Here is a 15835-nt window from a genome sequence, read left to right on the forward strand (position 1 = left end):
GTATCTCTCCCCTCTCACCTTAAATCTATGTCCCCTCATTATAGACTCCCCTACCTTTGTGAAAAGATTTTGACTATCTACCTTATCTATGCCCCTCATTATTTTAGACTTCTATAAGATCACCCCTTAACCTCCTACTCTCCAGGGAAAAAAGTCTCAGTCTATCCAACCTCTCCCTGTAAGTCAAACCATCAAGTCCCGGTAGCATCCTAGTAAATCTTTTCTGCACTCTTTCTAGTTTAATAATATCCTTTCTATAATAGGGTGACCAGAACTGTACACAGTATTCCAAGTGTGGCCTTACTAATGTCTTGTACAACTTCAACAAGACATCCCAACTCCTGTATTCAATGTTCTGACCAATGAAACCAAGCATGCTGAATGCCGCCTTCACCACCCTATCCACCTGTGACTCCACTTTCAAGGAGCTATGAACCTGTACTCCTAGATCTCTTTGTTCTATAACTCTCCCCAACGCCCTACCATTAACGGAGTCGGTCCTGGCCCGATTCGATCTACCAAAATGCATCACCTCACATTTATCTAAATTAAACTCCATCTGCCATTCATCAGCCCACTGGCCCAATTTATCAAGATCCCGTTGCAATCCTAGATAACCTTCTTCACTGTCCACAATGCCACCAATCTTGGTGTCATCTGCAAACTTACTAACCATGCCTCCTAAATTCTCATCCAAATCATTAATATAAATAACAAAACAACAGCAGACCCAGCACCGATCCCTGAGGCACACCGCTGGTCACAGGCCTCCAGTTTGAAAAACAACCCTCTACAACCACCCTCTGTCTTGTCAATCCAATTTGTATCCAATTGGCTACCTCACCTTGGATCCCGTGAGATTTAACCTTATGTAACAACCTACCACATCCACTGTTGGACATCCACTGTTTTTAGCTTTTTACCATTTAGAAAGTACCCTGTTCTATCCTTTTTTGATCCAAAGTGGATGACCTCACATTTGTCGACATTGAATTCCATTTGCCACAGTTTTGCCCATTCACCTAATCTATCAATATCACTTTGTAATTTTATTTTTTTCATCTACACTGCTTACAATGCCGCCAATCTTTGTGTCATCGGCAAACTTAGATATGAGACTTTCTATGACTTCATCTAAGTCGTTAATAAATATTATGTCAGCCTTGGTTTAGCGGTAGCTCCTAAATCAGAAGGGTGTGGGTTCAAGCCACTATTCAGGATTTGAGCACATAATCTAGGCTGACACTTCAGTGCAGTACTGAGGGAGAGCTGTCCCCCTTCTGCTCTCTCAACCACTAATTGAAGAAGAGCAAGGGAGTTTTCCGTGTGTTCTGGCCCATTTTTGTCCCCAATGAACACCACTAAAAAACGATTTTTTTTGGTCATTTTATCTCATTGCTGTTTGTGGGACCTTGCTGTGCGCAAATTGGCTGCCGTGATTCCCTACATCATAACAGTGCCTACACTTCAAATATGTGAAGTGCCTTAGGACGTCCTGAGTATGTGTATGACTCACAGCCCAGGTTCACAATGTGCTAAAACTTGTGTTATTGGCCTATGCAACATCTATCATTGGACTCCATACAGTAACTCCTGAAGTGCTTTGATTTGTTTCGATGATATGATAAAGTGCCATGTAAATGCAATTATTTCTTTCGCGTGCACTGTATTTTACAATAATTGTCTGAATAAATGTATTAAATTATACATAAAATCCACTGGTGATTTTTGTTGTACAATTACATTAAATTCTAAACAATGACTCCAATAAAAAAAAATTGGTTCTTCTCCAGGTCCAGATGGTAAAACGTTTAACTTCAGCTGAACTGAGTTGGCTCGATAAATTTAAATCAGATTCTTAGTCACTTGTGTTTTTACTGTGCATGTTCTTACTCTGGGGAATGTGTTGGAGTGCATTGGAAAGGGAGAAATTCATGGTTTCATTAGGAATAATGTTTTTGCTAACCAGCTAAGCACTTTGGCTAATTATTGAAAAAAAATGCTGACCTTTTCCATTTGTTTCTGAGCCAATTGAGTTGCATTAGCAGCATGGTGAAAATTGAAGGAGTTTCAGCTAAACTTAGCTCTGACAAAGCATTCAGCTAATGGCAGTTTAAACACTTTAATTATCCTTTTTATATTAAATGGAGGGTGGTGAAATTTTTTGTAATTCAGTATCCTGAAGAACACGTTATTCTGTCATGTCCCATGGCATATTGGATTATCAGCCTGATATTCGGTGAACGTGATGTCCAAAATGGGAAAAGGGTCATTTCACCCATCAGGCCTGCTCCACCCAGAGCCCATATCTGAATATTCAATCATGGATGTTATGTGACTCTCTCCTCCCCTTTCCCCCCCCCTCCACCTTCCACCACTTGTTGATGCCCTACTATAAAAATATTACATTCTTCCTCTTCCTCCCATGAAAAAAATCAAGCAGTTATGTTAATATCTTTATAATCCTCAATCCCTTTGTCAGCTGATATTGATCCAGCTACTTTTTAAAGATGTCAATTTATCCCTGAAACCACCACCTATGGGAGTTTGTTCCCATTTCAGTCCCATGTGATTGCCAAGTGTTAGCAATGAAGAAATGGGTTCAGAGATATAACTTTTAAAATATGTATTGTCAGAGGATTGCATGCAGTTGGGTTCACTTGACCAACAGCGTGCTTGAAGATTGTGCTTTAAGATGTTACTCGAACTGGTTGTTGGATTACTGTCTTGCAATTCACTTCAGCTGCCTTGGCCCTAAGCTCTGGAATTCCCTCCCTAAACCTCTCTGCTTCTTTACCTCTCTCTCCTCCCTTTTAAGGTGCTCCTTAAAACCTACCTCTTTGACCAAGCTTTTGGTCACCTATCCTAATATCTCCTTATGTAGATCGTGTCAAATTTTGTTTACACTCCTGTGAAGCGCCTTGGGACTACATTGTTTTACTACATTATTAAGTCGCTATATAAATGCAAGTTGTGTTGTTCTACTTACCTAGTATTCACCTCTCCTGACTCTGATCAAGTATAAGTTCCACATTATCTTTTAGGTTGCTTTTCTATTATTTATTAGTGTTTAATTCCGAGAGAGAGGGAAATGTGGATGTCAATTCCCAACTTACGTACCATTCTTCCCCCACATACCACCGTTGCTAAAGCATTATGAAAGACATTTTCAAATTCAATGAAGGTATTTGTTTGAAAGCTCCCTTCTGTAGCCATCGCAGCTGCTTGAGAGTTTGAGTGGAGTCTACTTCTTTAAGATGGTTCTTCGCACTAGGAGCCAAAGTGGTCATCAGGGATTCAGAATGTTGGCAGCCTATTAGTAAGTGAACATAAAAAAAAATAAACAATTTTTAACCACTGTTTCTAGCTGCAGTACTTTTCAGTTCGTGCTATAGAGTCCTCACCAATTAAAAGCCACCCTGCAAATGAGAACACTAGTTTTAAAACAAACATGCACTACCTCAAAGCATTCTCTATCTTTTCTATGGGGCTTGTTTATAATAGGATAAAAAGTTTTCTTTGCTCATCAGTGCTATTTCTAAGGGTTTTTTTTAAATTTTTATTTTAAAATATTGACTTGTATAACAGAATGCAACTGAAATAAGAGCATTTGTTGCTAAATTGACCCCTGTGGTTGATAAAAACATAGATCCATTTTTGGCATTTATGTGACTGCGTTCCAAGGGGATGGGCAAAAAACTGGCAGATGAAATTCAATTGTCAGTAAGCATAAGATGCATTTTGGTTTTAAAAAAAACATCAGTTATATTCTGAATGGCGATAGGCTTGGGCTCCATTGTGGAAGAGCAGAGGCATTTGGCGGTTCAGGGTCACAGGACAGCACCTCAGGTTGATAAGGCTGTAAAAAAAAAAGCAAATGGAATTCTAAGTTTTATCAACAGAGGTATAGAATATAAAAGCCAGGAGATAAAGATGAGCTTATATAAAACCTTAGTAAGACTTCAGTTGGAGTACTCTGTGCATGTGCAATATTGGGCTCTGTACTATAGGAAGGGTATTGAGGCTTTAGAAAGGGTACAATGTAGATTCACTGAGATGCTGCCTGGTATGAGGAAATACAAACATGAAGAAAGGTGTGAAAAATTGTCTTTCTTTCCTTGGAACAATGCAGATTATGGGGCTTTATGATACATTTATGATATATAATTATGATATATTTTAAAGTAATGAAAGGATGTGACAAGTAGATAGAAGCAGATTGTTTCCAGTATTTGAGGGACCAAGAACAAGGGGCCATAGATACAAAATTAAATGTCAGATTGAGTGCAGAGGGCAAACCTCTTCGCACAGGGTTATGAGACTGTGGAATTTACTTCCATGGTCAGAGGTTGAGGCAGAAACTGTCAATATTCAAGATTAGATTGGATAGGTGGATGAAGGAAAAGGAGTTGAATGGGTATGAGAAAAGGGTGGGTGAAAGTGTTTAGAGCTATTTGTTCACGTGGAGAGTAAACGTGGACGCTGCCTGGTTGGGCCGAATGGTTTATTTCCATGTTGTACCTTCAATGTATTTCTTTGTAGGACAAAGGCAGAGAGAGAATGTCACAAACAGGTGCTGTGTTAATCTTCTGATTTAAAAAAAAATATCACCCCTCCCCCTTGATTTTTTGCTCCTCAGGATCCTTATTTTCTGTGGTCATGATGGCTTGAGTACAGTTTCACTAGCACAGGAAACCTCATACCTTCCCCTAATTTCTTTTCGTCTGTGAATTTAGATATTGAGTGTTGGGAGACTTTGCCCATCGGATGACATCACATCAGAGCTTGATCCACTCCTCAGCTGACATTCGGACACATGCATTTCCCAAGCAGGGGTTACTAAACCCCCTAGTTTAGTCCCCCGTTGTTTGAGTGACACTGACCAGCCGTGCCTTGGCTGAGAGCAAGTAGGAATTGAACCTGAGACTTTCCTTGTCTTATAGCTCAGTACCACAGCGTAGAATACATTTACCCACTGAATCATTGGTGGAGGTGTATTTACTTTGTTTTTCTCTGCTTTGTGTAAAATAAGACATCATTTTCATATCCTGTATCCTATAGTCTTTAAACAGTACAGCCTGTGTTTTCAGGATGTTACTCTTTGACAGTGCCAAACATAACTAGATAGTAATTTTATATGGGGGGTGGTTCAAAGGGTTTGTACACTAAAAAGACTTTCAACCTCTTATTGCTGCTCTGAGATTTAATTTGGAAGAAGTCCTGGGCCTTTATGATCAAAACTCTAAAAAGACTGTATTTCTTCAGTTCATGTTTTGCCTTCGTTAACTGAAAAAATTTAGATATCAATATTAGTTTTCCTGTGGGTTGAAAGAACAGGTAGGTCTTTAACAGCACTCCTGTGTAGCAAAGTCAGTTTGGCAACCTTTTGTGTTTTTTACCTGCAAAGCTCCAAGGACCTTTTTGACTACAAAATTTCCTTTGCAGTCTTCCAAACAAGTAGATGTTGGGTTGTGATCATTTTTGTTAATTTAGGAAATTTATATTACACCACACAATGTGCTTTTCTCTTTATAGTTGTCTATTTTTGCGTGTTTAATTTTGTAATTTATTTTCTGTGCATTGTCCCTCAAATTTTGTTACGCATTGCACCTTCCTACAGCTGAGAGGGCAGGCTGAAGAGTTGTTCTCAGGATAGTTGGTTGAGTGAGCTCCTTTTTATTTCTTTCTGTCTGGTGGAAATGCTTGTCTTCAACGCAGTACCTCCCTGTGACAACACAGTTGAGAATGTTACTCTCTACATGCATAATCACTGGCACGAAACTACACCTTGATAGATTTTGTGCATTTTTTAAAAAAAATTGTTTTAGTTCAGCTTTAGAGAGGCCCTACTCTGTTCACATTGGTCTCATACAGTCGACACATAGGAGACTTTCATCGCGCCAGTGTGGGCTGGATTTGAAACCCATTGCGCCACCCAGTTTCCCTGAATATCACGTCTCAGTGCAAGCACAAGATCAGTGTAGTTGCAATGCCAGAACCACTTTACACCAATGCCAAATTTGGACTGCAAGTTAAATGTGAAGACCCAAACTGACTCCAGAGCGAAGTGGAGTGATACTGCCCCCGCTCCATTTTGTTCTGGTGTCACGTCACGCTGCATTTACACTAGCTAAATCCACCCCTGAATATCAGTGCTGATTGCATGTATTAAGGTTAATGGATTGGATGTGCTGCTGTGATTGACAATGTGAGGGAACTGAATTTACACAGACATAATATTGAAGTACTCTGGAGGTCCAAACTACTAATATGAATTCAGCTTCCTCACACTCTACTGTCTTTATCTTGCAGCTCAATGTAAGCTCTGTTGCGCTTGAGCTGCTCACAGAGTGGGTTTATAGCTATGTATCTGATCACATAATCCAGGCTGACACTTTGGTGCAATCCTGAGAGAATGCTGCATTGTCAGAGGTGCTGCCTTTTGGATTAAACTTTAAATGGAGGTCCCATCTGCAGGTTCAGGTGGGCATAAAAGATCCCACGGCACTATTCAAAGAAGATCATGCAGTTCTCCCTGTGTCCTGGGAAACATTTGCCCCTAAACCAACATCAGCCAAACAGATTGCCTGGTCACTTATCTCATTCACTGTTGTTGGGACCTTATAGTGTATAAGTTGGCTGTCATGTTTGCCCACATAACAACAGTGACTGCATTCCAGAACTTTTGGATGTCCTGAGGAAATAAAAGGTGCTGCATAGCTCTAACTTCTTTCCTTTCTATCTGTAGCACTATTGCTAACGTCAGCACAAGTTTGACAGCAGCGTCGTAAACTAAATAGTTTTCTGCGCCGAAGTGCAGAGACCCACCTAAAGAAGGGGGTTTTGCTGCCATCTCTGCAGTGAATGGCAGAAAATACAAACACTGCTTTCAAGTTTGCTTTCCATGCAGCCCAGTGAGGCAGTTTCCTGATTGCTGGTCTTTATGAACCTTCTCTAGCCATGGGATAAGACCTACTGGCTGGTTTCCCTTGATGTAATTTATTACCTTATGTTTTTAAAAACTCAGCTGAAAATGACTCACCAAAAGGATGTTAGTTCTAATTGTTGAAAGGGATTCCAAAGGTGAAATTTTCTCCTTGAGGTTTTCATTTTCCTTTGCTTTTTAAGCATGGCTTGGGGTTGATTATTGTGCAAGGAGTTTAAAGGAAACTTTATGGGTACAGTCCTGAAGTGAAAAGGCAAAATGATGCCTCTTTTTGTCCCACAAACTATCTGCTTAATTTTAATGAAAACCAGTTTTCACTTATCCACTCTGTTCAAATTGAGGTGGAATTATCCATGAAAGAAAAATTGCTGCCTTTGTGATATTACAGAATCTTGTAAAAAAAAATTGTTCGGGCTATTTTAATTATCTTCCTTGACAACCCCTTCCTCCAGTTGTTTGACAACTTGCACTTGTCAACCTCAAGATATCAGATGGCTGTTAATGTCCAAAGTCGTCACAACCTTATTTTCTATCCTGAGGAGAACCCTGACAGTTCAAGTATGGGAGTGATCTTTCTCCTCAGTAGAAATCAACCAATATAGTTCTGTGCTGTTGCTGTTTACAGCATTGCCTACTGTTGCCTGATTTCTGGAGACGTGCCAATTTAGACTAATCGTTTTTGTTCTGCTGGATCGCAGGTTTTTTTTTATTATTTAGGTGCTAATCCAGGAAAATTGGACAATGGATTAGCTGCTTTCTGACAGCCCCTTTATAAATTGAGTCAATTAGTGTAACTCACTTATAATACATGTGGCCAACAGACAGCATCCAATGTGAGCAGCCGCCTTATTTTAACCTTTTTTTTAAAAAGAAAACTCAATTCCTGATAATTTTGAAGTGTTCAGAGATGCATTTGAATTAATCAGTTAAATCTAATTAAATTTAACCCATGCTTGAGTGATCAGACTTTAGTAAATCTTTATTTGATTTATTATAAGTTTAAGCAAAATTACTTTAACAAAAGCTAGAAAGCACTTAATCACTGTGACAAATAATTTTCGATGTTCATTCCTGTGAGAATACTATGTTTGTCTTACAGTTTTTACTAATTTTGGAATGAATAGTTTTTTACAAAAAATGGTGAGATGCACCCCATCACTTTTGCAATAAAATCTTTTTTTAAAAAAGTGATGCAGTTTCATTTTTTTAGAAACTGCTGTGGTTGTGGTTGTGGATATGTTTACCATACATAGTGAGAGTTTCGGAGCTTAGCAAGGTCCACATTTAGACTACATTGTAAGACCTGTAATGATTTAATATAAGCACAAGTACAGAATATATCAGGGCTGGAGGTGGGTTACAAGAAGTAAATCATTGAATGGTGATGCACACAAAACTCAGACTTGATTGAATTATGTTGGCTTTATTGCAGAAGATTTATTTTCCATAAGGCACAGCTATCCTGACTTGTATTTTGTGTTTTTACACATTTTTCTTTTTAAATACATTTATATTTATAGGTCACACTGCTTACAGAGGAAAGAGGAGCTTTGGAGGTTTGCCAGTACTGTTGGCACGATTGTGCTTCTGAGAGCTCAGGGTGTGTATGTGGCTCTGATCCATTGTCACTGAATCCCAAAATGCCTACAGAAACCGTTCAGAGTGGAGTTGCTCACCAAAGTTGAAAAAGATACATTGATAAACTAAATATGAGGCTTTCTTCATAGTTAATAAAAATTAGGAATGATACTGAAAATAAGTACAAGAAACAAATATGCAAGGATATATTTGGGCTTTTCCCCAACACTGTGACAACAATTACCATTAGCATATCAAATGTTCTATGATCTGAAACCTGTGTTTTATTCTCTGCCGTATTGAGATTAGCATAGCCCAGGTCTAACAATGCATACCGGACAAATACTTAGCATGCCCCATAATTTGCTGTCAGCTCATTCAATGGAAAATACTTGCTGCGAACCACTTTGTACAGGCTAAACAACTGTACAGATTTATTTCTAAATAAAATAGGTTACAGAAATAAAAAGATATAGTCAAGTTACTATACAGCAAGCACAATTAGCAATTTACATTGCTTATAACTGGGTTGGTTTTAATAAGTGTCTGCAGTACTTGTACTTTCTCTTGGCAAGCTCTCAAAGACACTGGGCTCGATTTTCGCGTCGGGTTTCCTGCGGGTTTCCAGCGGGGGGGCCCCGAAAATCCCGATATCCGGTCACGTGACCGGATCGCGCCGAGATCCCGGCCACTTCCGGGTGCCGCGCTGACGTGCGGGGCTGCGTGCGCAAGCCCCGCTGGTGGGAATCCCGCAGGCAATTAAAGCCAGCGGGGTTCCACTTGAGTGTACTTACCTTGCTTGTTGAGGTCATTAAATGAGCTGAAGCAGCTGTCAAAACAGGAAGTGTGGGATTTTAGGTTCAAGGCAGTGAGTTTCACACACTGGGGGAAACAGTCTTCCCTCAACCGGTCGTGTTCCAGCCAGCAGCCTGTTGCAGCTGCCAAGGTGCACTCCACAGCGGGTGGGAGAGCCCTCACCCACGCAGGAGGCCACCGCGTCACGTAGGGCAACCCCTGCCCTCCACCACCCCCCGCCAAGCCAGAGGACAGACCGACGTGAAACCGCAGCCCTAGAGCGAGAAACCACCTACCTACCCTGCACAACCCCTCAGACCAACACCTGCCAGATGGGTGGTGCGTTGACATCCTCGGAGGACGAACAGCATGACCAGCCCCAGCAGCCTTGCAGACCACGCCGTCCGCCTCGGAGACGTGGAGCCCCCCAACACGGTGCTGTGGCACACCCACCTGCACAGCAGGAGGGAGGGCAACCGCAGAGAGAGATGCGTCGCAGGAGGCACTACCCTCCGCACAGGGTGTACAGAGCGAGGCTCAGCTTCATGGACCTCTCCGAGGAGCAGTGCATACGTCGGCTCAGAGTCAATCGCCAGGTAGTCGCCGACATCTGCAGCCTCCTTAACGACGAGCTACTCCCTGATGGACCAAGCAGCATCTTCTTACCTGTCGCCATCAAAGTCACCACTGCCCTCAACTTCTTTGCATCCGGTTCCTTCCAGGGTGCCACCGGGGACATCACCGGGGTCTGTCAGTCCTCTGCACACAAGTGCATAAGGCAGGTCACCGATGGGTTGTTCCGCAGGGCCTCCCACTACGTCAACTTCGCCATGGACGAGCGCAGCCAGATGGAGAGGGCGGTTGGATTCCATGCCATGGCTGGCTTCCCACGGGTACATGGTGTAATCGACTGCACCCACATCGCAATACGGGCACCTCCGCATGATCCAGGGCTGTTCATCAACAGGAAGGGGTATCACTCCATGAACGCCCAGCTCATCTGTGACCACCGCCAGAGATTCCTACACGTGTGCGCCAGATACCCCGGCAGCTGCCACGATGCCTTCGTCCTCAGGGAGTCCACCGTCCCGCCCATCCTGCAGGCACCCAACGCCGGCAACGGCTGGCTCCTCGGCGACATGGGGTATCCCCTACACACGTGGCTCATGACACCTCTGAGGAACCCCATCACCGAGCCGGAGCGTCGGTACAATGACAGCCACACTGCTACCAGGTCTACAATTGAGCAGACCATAGGGCTGCTCAAGATGCGCTTCAGGTGCCTTGATCGTTCTGGGGGAGCGCTGCAATACACACCATTCAGAGTGGGACGAATCATAGTTGTCTGCTGTGTCCTGCACAACATGGCCCAACAGAGAGGGGTGCCGCTGGAGGAGGCCCCATCCACACCCGCCACCCACATTGAGGACGGCGATGAGGAGGAGGAGGAGGCGGAGGAGGAGGACGCGCCAGAGGATGGTGGACGACCCATGCGCCGAACCACGACTCACCGGGATGCTCGCCGGGCCAGGGAGGCACTCATACGTCAACGGTTCTCCTTGAGTCAGACAGTGCGAGGCGCTCGCATCTTCTCACCTGCACATGCGAGGGGCCATACCAGCCCCCTCCACTGAAGACTGTTGCCAGTACTCCTGCACCCACAGCAGTGTGCCCAATGGGCGGCAGCAGGTGTTCGCCGTCATGATGGCCTGCACGGAACGCACCTATTGCACAGGCCGCGGAAGAATGGACGAGAGGTGGCAGGAGTGGTGAGAATATAGTATTTAATATGTACAATGTGACATAATATAAAAAAAAAGTGTACAAATTAATAGACACCCTGGTGCATTCCCTTTGTGCTTATAACGCCTTTGGATTTCTTTTGCGGGTACCCCTACGTGGTGCTACCCCTGTGGCTCCAGCAGAGGTAGTGGCAGGTTGCTCCTGTTCTTGCCTTGACCGGGTAGATGCTTTGGGCGGACGGCCCCTGGGTTTCGTTGCCCGTGAGGGCACCTCCACAGACTGCTCCTCCTGCACCGGGGCAGGGGCAGACTCGGTCACCTGGAGAGGAGGCACCATTGCGGGTACTGGTTGAGAGGTGGGCAACGGGTGGGACGTGGGGGCGCCTTGAGAAGCGTCCCCGCTTCCATGTCCCCGGTCACCATCATCCCTCTCGTGGCCTCGGCCCACATCACCCCTTCCACCCTGCTGGACGGCAGTTTGGATGGCATGTGTGAGGCCTTGCAAGGCCACCCCTAGTGTATCCGTCAGCCTGTTTATGGCGGCGGAATGTTGCTCACCCTGAATCCGTACAGCCGTTGTCAGGGCCTGCACGGACTCGATGTGGAGCTGTGCGTGACGCTCGAGGGAGGCCAGCCTGTCCTCCACCGCAGACATTCCCGCACCTACCCGCGACACTGTGTCGCCGGTACCCTCCTGTGCCTGTGCCACCAATGCCCGCATGCAGGAGTTGGACTCCTCCATCGCCTGCGCAATTGTGGACAATGCACGCGGCACCTCCCCCAGTACCTCAGCAATTAGCTGGTGCCCCTTGACGACTCTCCTTTTCACTGGTGGCCCCCTGGGTTCAGCATCTGGGTCCGGCTGAGCAGAGCCTGGAGATGAGTGCTCCCACCGACGCGGACCCTCCGCGGCTGCCCCTGCCATCAGGGTCTGCTCATGCTCACTTGTGCGCGGTGAATCACCAAGTGCTACCCCAACTAGTTGGCGAGGGGGACCCACCGAGGTGCGTGTCTCTGCGCTGGTGGATGGTTGGCTCAGATGTGACGATGCACCCTCAGAGACCGCCATGTCCTCTGAGGAATCGCCCTCCTCAATCGCTTCGCTCGCAGACGGCCCTGCAAGAGAACAGAGGGCACTATGAGGCATGTGCACCAACTTTACGGTGCGCCTGATGGCAGGTGATGATACGGTCACTCGCGATCATGGGTGTTGAGTGTCAGCTTTCCCTTACCGGCCGTTTCTGCAGCGACAGACTCGCCATCAGCCACCGACAGGCAATGTCGCGTGCGGGTGAGGTCGAGCGCCTCCACCTCTGCGTCGGTGAGCTCTACCACTTGCGCCGGGCCACCTCCGGTGCGTGCCCTTTCCTGATTGTTCTTGCTCCTCTTCTCCTGTCAAGGCAAAACACAGATGTGTGAGTGGGTGCGTATTGCATTGTGAGACGCATCGAGCATCGGTGTGGGTGGGTTGAGCGTGGGGCAGATGGATGGGAGGATGCGTGTGCCACATGCCCATCCCATTGCATAGGGATTGGGGTGTGTGGTAGTGTTCAGGTGGGGACAGGGACGGTGGGTACTTGCGGGCACGGCGAGGATGGTGAGTGAGTGGCTGTGAGGATTGCTGCGGGAGCGCTGTGGTGGCTCTGCAGGAGGGGTTGTGATCTGTTTGGCGTGATGGTGGGGACGGGCTGTGGGAGGGTGCGTTGGTGTACTCACCTTGCCAGACCTAGTCAGGTCATTGAAGCGCTTGCGGCACTGCTCCCATGTCCTTGGGGTGTTGGCCCTGCTGCTGACCGCCGCCGCCACCTCTGCCCATGCCTTCCTGGTGGCGGCGGCAGGGCACTTGCGTCCATCCGCGGGGAAGAGCGTGTCCCTCCTCCTCCTCACGCCCTCCAGCATCAGCTGCAGCGCAAGGTCTGAAAAACGTGGCGCAGCCTTTCCCCTTGGGTGAGCCATCATCACCAGCCTAATGATTGCAGCAGGAGGGGCTTTGGGAGACTGCCCCTTTAAGTGGAGCTCCTACATCGCGTCGACGGTACTGCGCATGCGCAGCCGGCCGGCACGCAGCTGGGGAGCGGAGAACCCGGAAGCAGGGCTTAATCAGGTCAATTATCCCGCGATCGCGCGGGGGACGCACGCAATTAGCCGTCCGCGTTTTCCACGCTCCCGGAGGACCACCCGCAGGGAACCCGCAGGCCTGCTAAAATCGAGCCCACTGTATCTGGTGCTTTAACTGCAAAGCTGAACAGTAGTCAGAAGAGCACAAGAATTTTCCAGAGTTACCATGATATTTTTCCTTAGAAGTTAAAGCAATCTCTTTGAAGCAGTTAGACACCCAGAATAGTTATCACCTCTTGGTAGACAATGGTATAATGACCTGCAGCTATTGTATATCCTTTTGGCATTTTCCACTGGACTTTTTTTTAATATATGACTATGACAGATAATTACATATCTGTCTGACAAATGCTGCATTCATTAACATTTTAAACACGTTGCCTTCCTTAATCAAAGAGAATCCTTTATCAACTAATTTATGGATAGCAACTCTGCCTGGTTCATACCAGGTAGAATGTCAGTGGTCCACCATTTTGTACTCTGGAATGAGTAGCCTGTTTTTTGAACTATTTGAACGTACAAAATACACAAATCCATATGCTCTTAAAATCATAGCAAACAAATTAAGAGAAATTTTATAGGGAAGAAATGGACTGTGTACCGTTCTGTGCTCTTTGAGGAAGGGATCTAACACTTGGCTATGCATTTTTCTTCAAGAATTCTCCCAGAATCTAATTTGCTGCTTTTTTGTTGAATAGCTGTTCTTTAACCACCTAAAGTGGGTGCCATATTAGAGCTATTGAGCAATATTTCTCCCTTCACAACTTCCAAATAATTTAAAGTTTGGTGAGCTGTGATTTAGTTTGCTTTAAAACGGTCCTAGTATTGGCTCGTTGCCAACCTGAGTGCATAGTGTGGAGACTAGTTTGAGTTAAAGTTAGTATTTATTTGACTTAATAATTGAAACTATGATTTAGGTTATTTATATTTGAATATATATCATACAGTGGTGTAAAGGTCACGCCCCAATTTTCATGTCGAGCCATAAAAGATCTTGTACACCATTTTTCCATGTCCTCTGGTGATTTTTTTAAAAAAAAACTGATTTTAAAATATCGTGCAGGATTTTTCTTCCTAATTTACAATATCACTCTTTGAAATGTAATGAATTGTTTTACTAAAGCCAAACAATTTATTCACACTCATGCTAAAAAATAAACTTTTTATCTAGACCCAATATGTTTGCCCATTCATTGTAATGAAATCTTCTGTATTGACTTACCATGTTTGAATTGCAGTATACTATTTCTGAAATTCTCACAACTGCTCTGAATATCTACTGTTTATTAAGCTTTTGACCTGGTAATAAGATTTCTCTGCTGAAGTATGAGGAAGGTATAACATTCATTGTATTTAGACTGCAGCAGTTGTTATTTTTACACTTGTTAAATTGCATTTTCTGATATCAAAATATTTTTTCCATAAATGCTGGGTATGTGGAGTATATAATCTATATGCTTTGCTTGCAACATACAATGGTATGACAGTCTTACTCTTATGCTTTGGCTTGATGTGGTATTTACTGCATTTTACAATATACGTGGTGGACATCCACGTGTATTCTGATGTGATATACTATGGTTAAAGGATAATTGTTAGTCTGCGTGGCACATTATCCCACTCACAGCGCATGTAATGGATGCATGATTTGGTCTTTTTGTGGAAGCTGCCTTTTTATGAGTTAAGTGTTTGGTGAAAGCCTGAACTGTAACAATCTGTCTTGAAGAGACCCAGGACTTGTGCTCTTGGTTGCTATATACATTGTTTCTAATATCATCAATAAAAATCCTGTATAAATTTGAGATTACCATTGCATTTTTTTTAATCACAATATTTCCATTATGGTTGGGGATGTGTATATAATGCTACATTATCCCTACTCTGGAGGAAATGCTTGACTAGTTAACTCGAAAAATGTTTGAGTTAAGAAACCCATATGGATTTTGCAGTGGTTCAAAAGTTGACTTCGCCTATTTCTACTGGTTGTTAATAGAATGTCCTTTGTAATCCAAGTTTGCAGTTCTTGATGTAGTGTTCCTGGGAAAAAGTCTGAGTGAGAGACTCAGGAGTGTGATACTGCCCAGGATACTGCATTTTATTCTACTTCGATAATGTGCCAAACCAGTGGGTGGGATTTTACAGGAAATAACTTTTTCGCAATTGAGAATTGGTAGATATGAGCTGACGTTAAATGAACAGATTTGACCTTGCATTGGTAACTATACAAATTTGGATGGTCAGAAGTGCCAAATGACCAGTCAACTGCAGCCTCCCTTCCTTCACAGGACCCTTAGTAATAGTATAGCTGATTGCCTATTTTCGGCTGTTAACTCACACAGTCATTGCTAAACCTTTAGAAAACTGCATTTAAACTATAGCAAATTATTACTTTGAGAGTTGCTGGCTGGACTTTGCTCTCATTTGCTATAAAATGCTTGAAAGTAGATACTTGGAAAGATTGTACAGCTGGCAGTTACTACTATAGAAATAAATAGCACTGAACCGCATCTCATTTATTAAGTAGTTTATAATAACTTTTAGGTGAGTTTGCATGTCTGGTATTATCCCTTTGAGTATTTTATTTCCTTTGCAACTAAATTGAAATCCTAAATTCAAAAAGAACAGAACAAAAACTGGGAAATGTAGAGTTTTGCAC

At 44.0% G+C, this 15835-nt stretch overlaps 1 protein-coding gene across 4 annotated transcripts in view; it reads left to right on the top strand.

The window, feature by feature from the left end:
• wwox (WW domain containing oxidoreductase) overlaps positions 1-15835 on the top strand; it is a 734210-nt gene that overhangs the window by 63389 nt on the left and 654986 nt on the right. The window lies entirely within an intron of this gene.

The sequence above is a fragment of the Heptranchias perlo genome, chromosome 16 (assembly GCF_035084215.1).
Source record: "Heptranchias perlo isolate sHepPer1 chromosome 16, sHepPer1.hap1, whole genome shotgun sequence".
NCBI classification, from domain to species: domain Eukaryota; kingdom Metazoa; phylum Chordata; class Chondrichthyes; order Hexanchiformes; family Hexanchidae; genus Heptranchias; species Heptranchias perlo.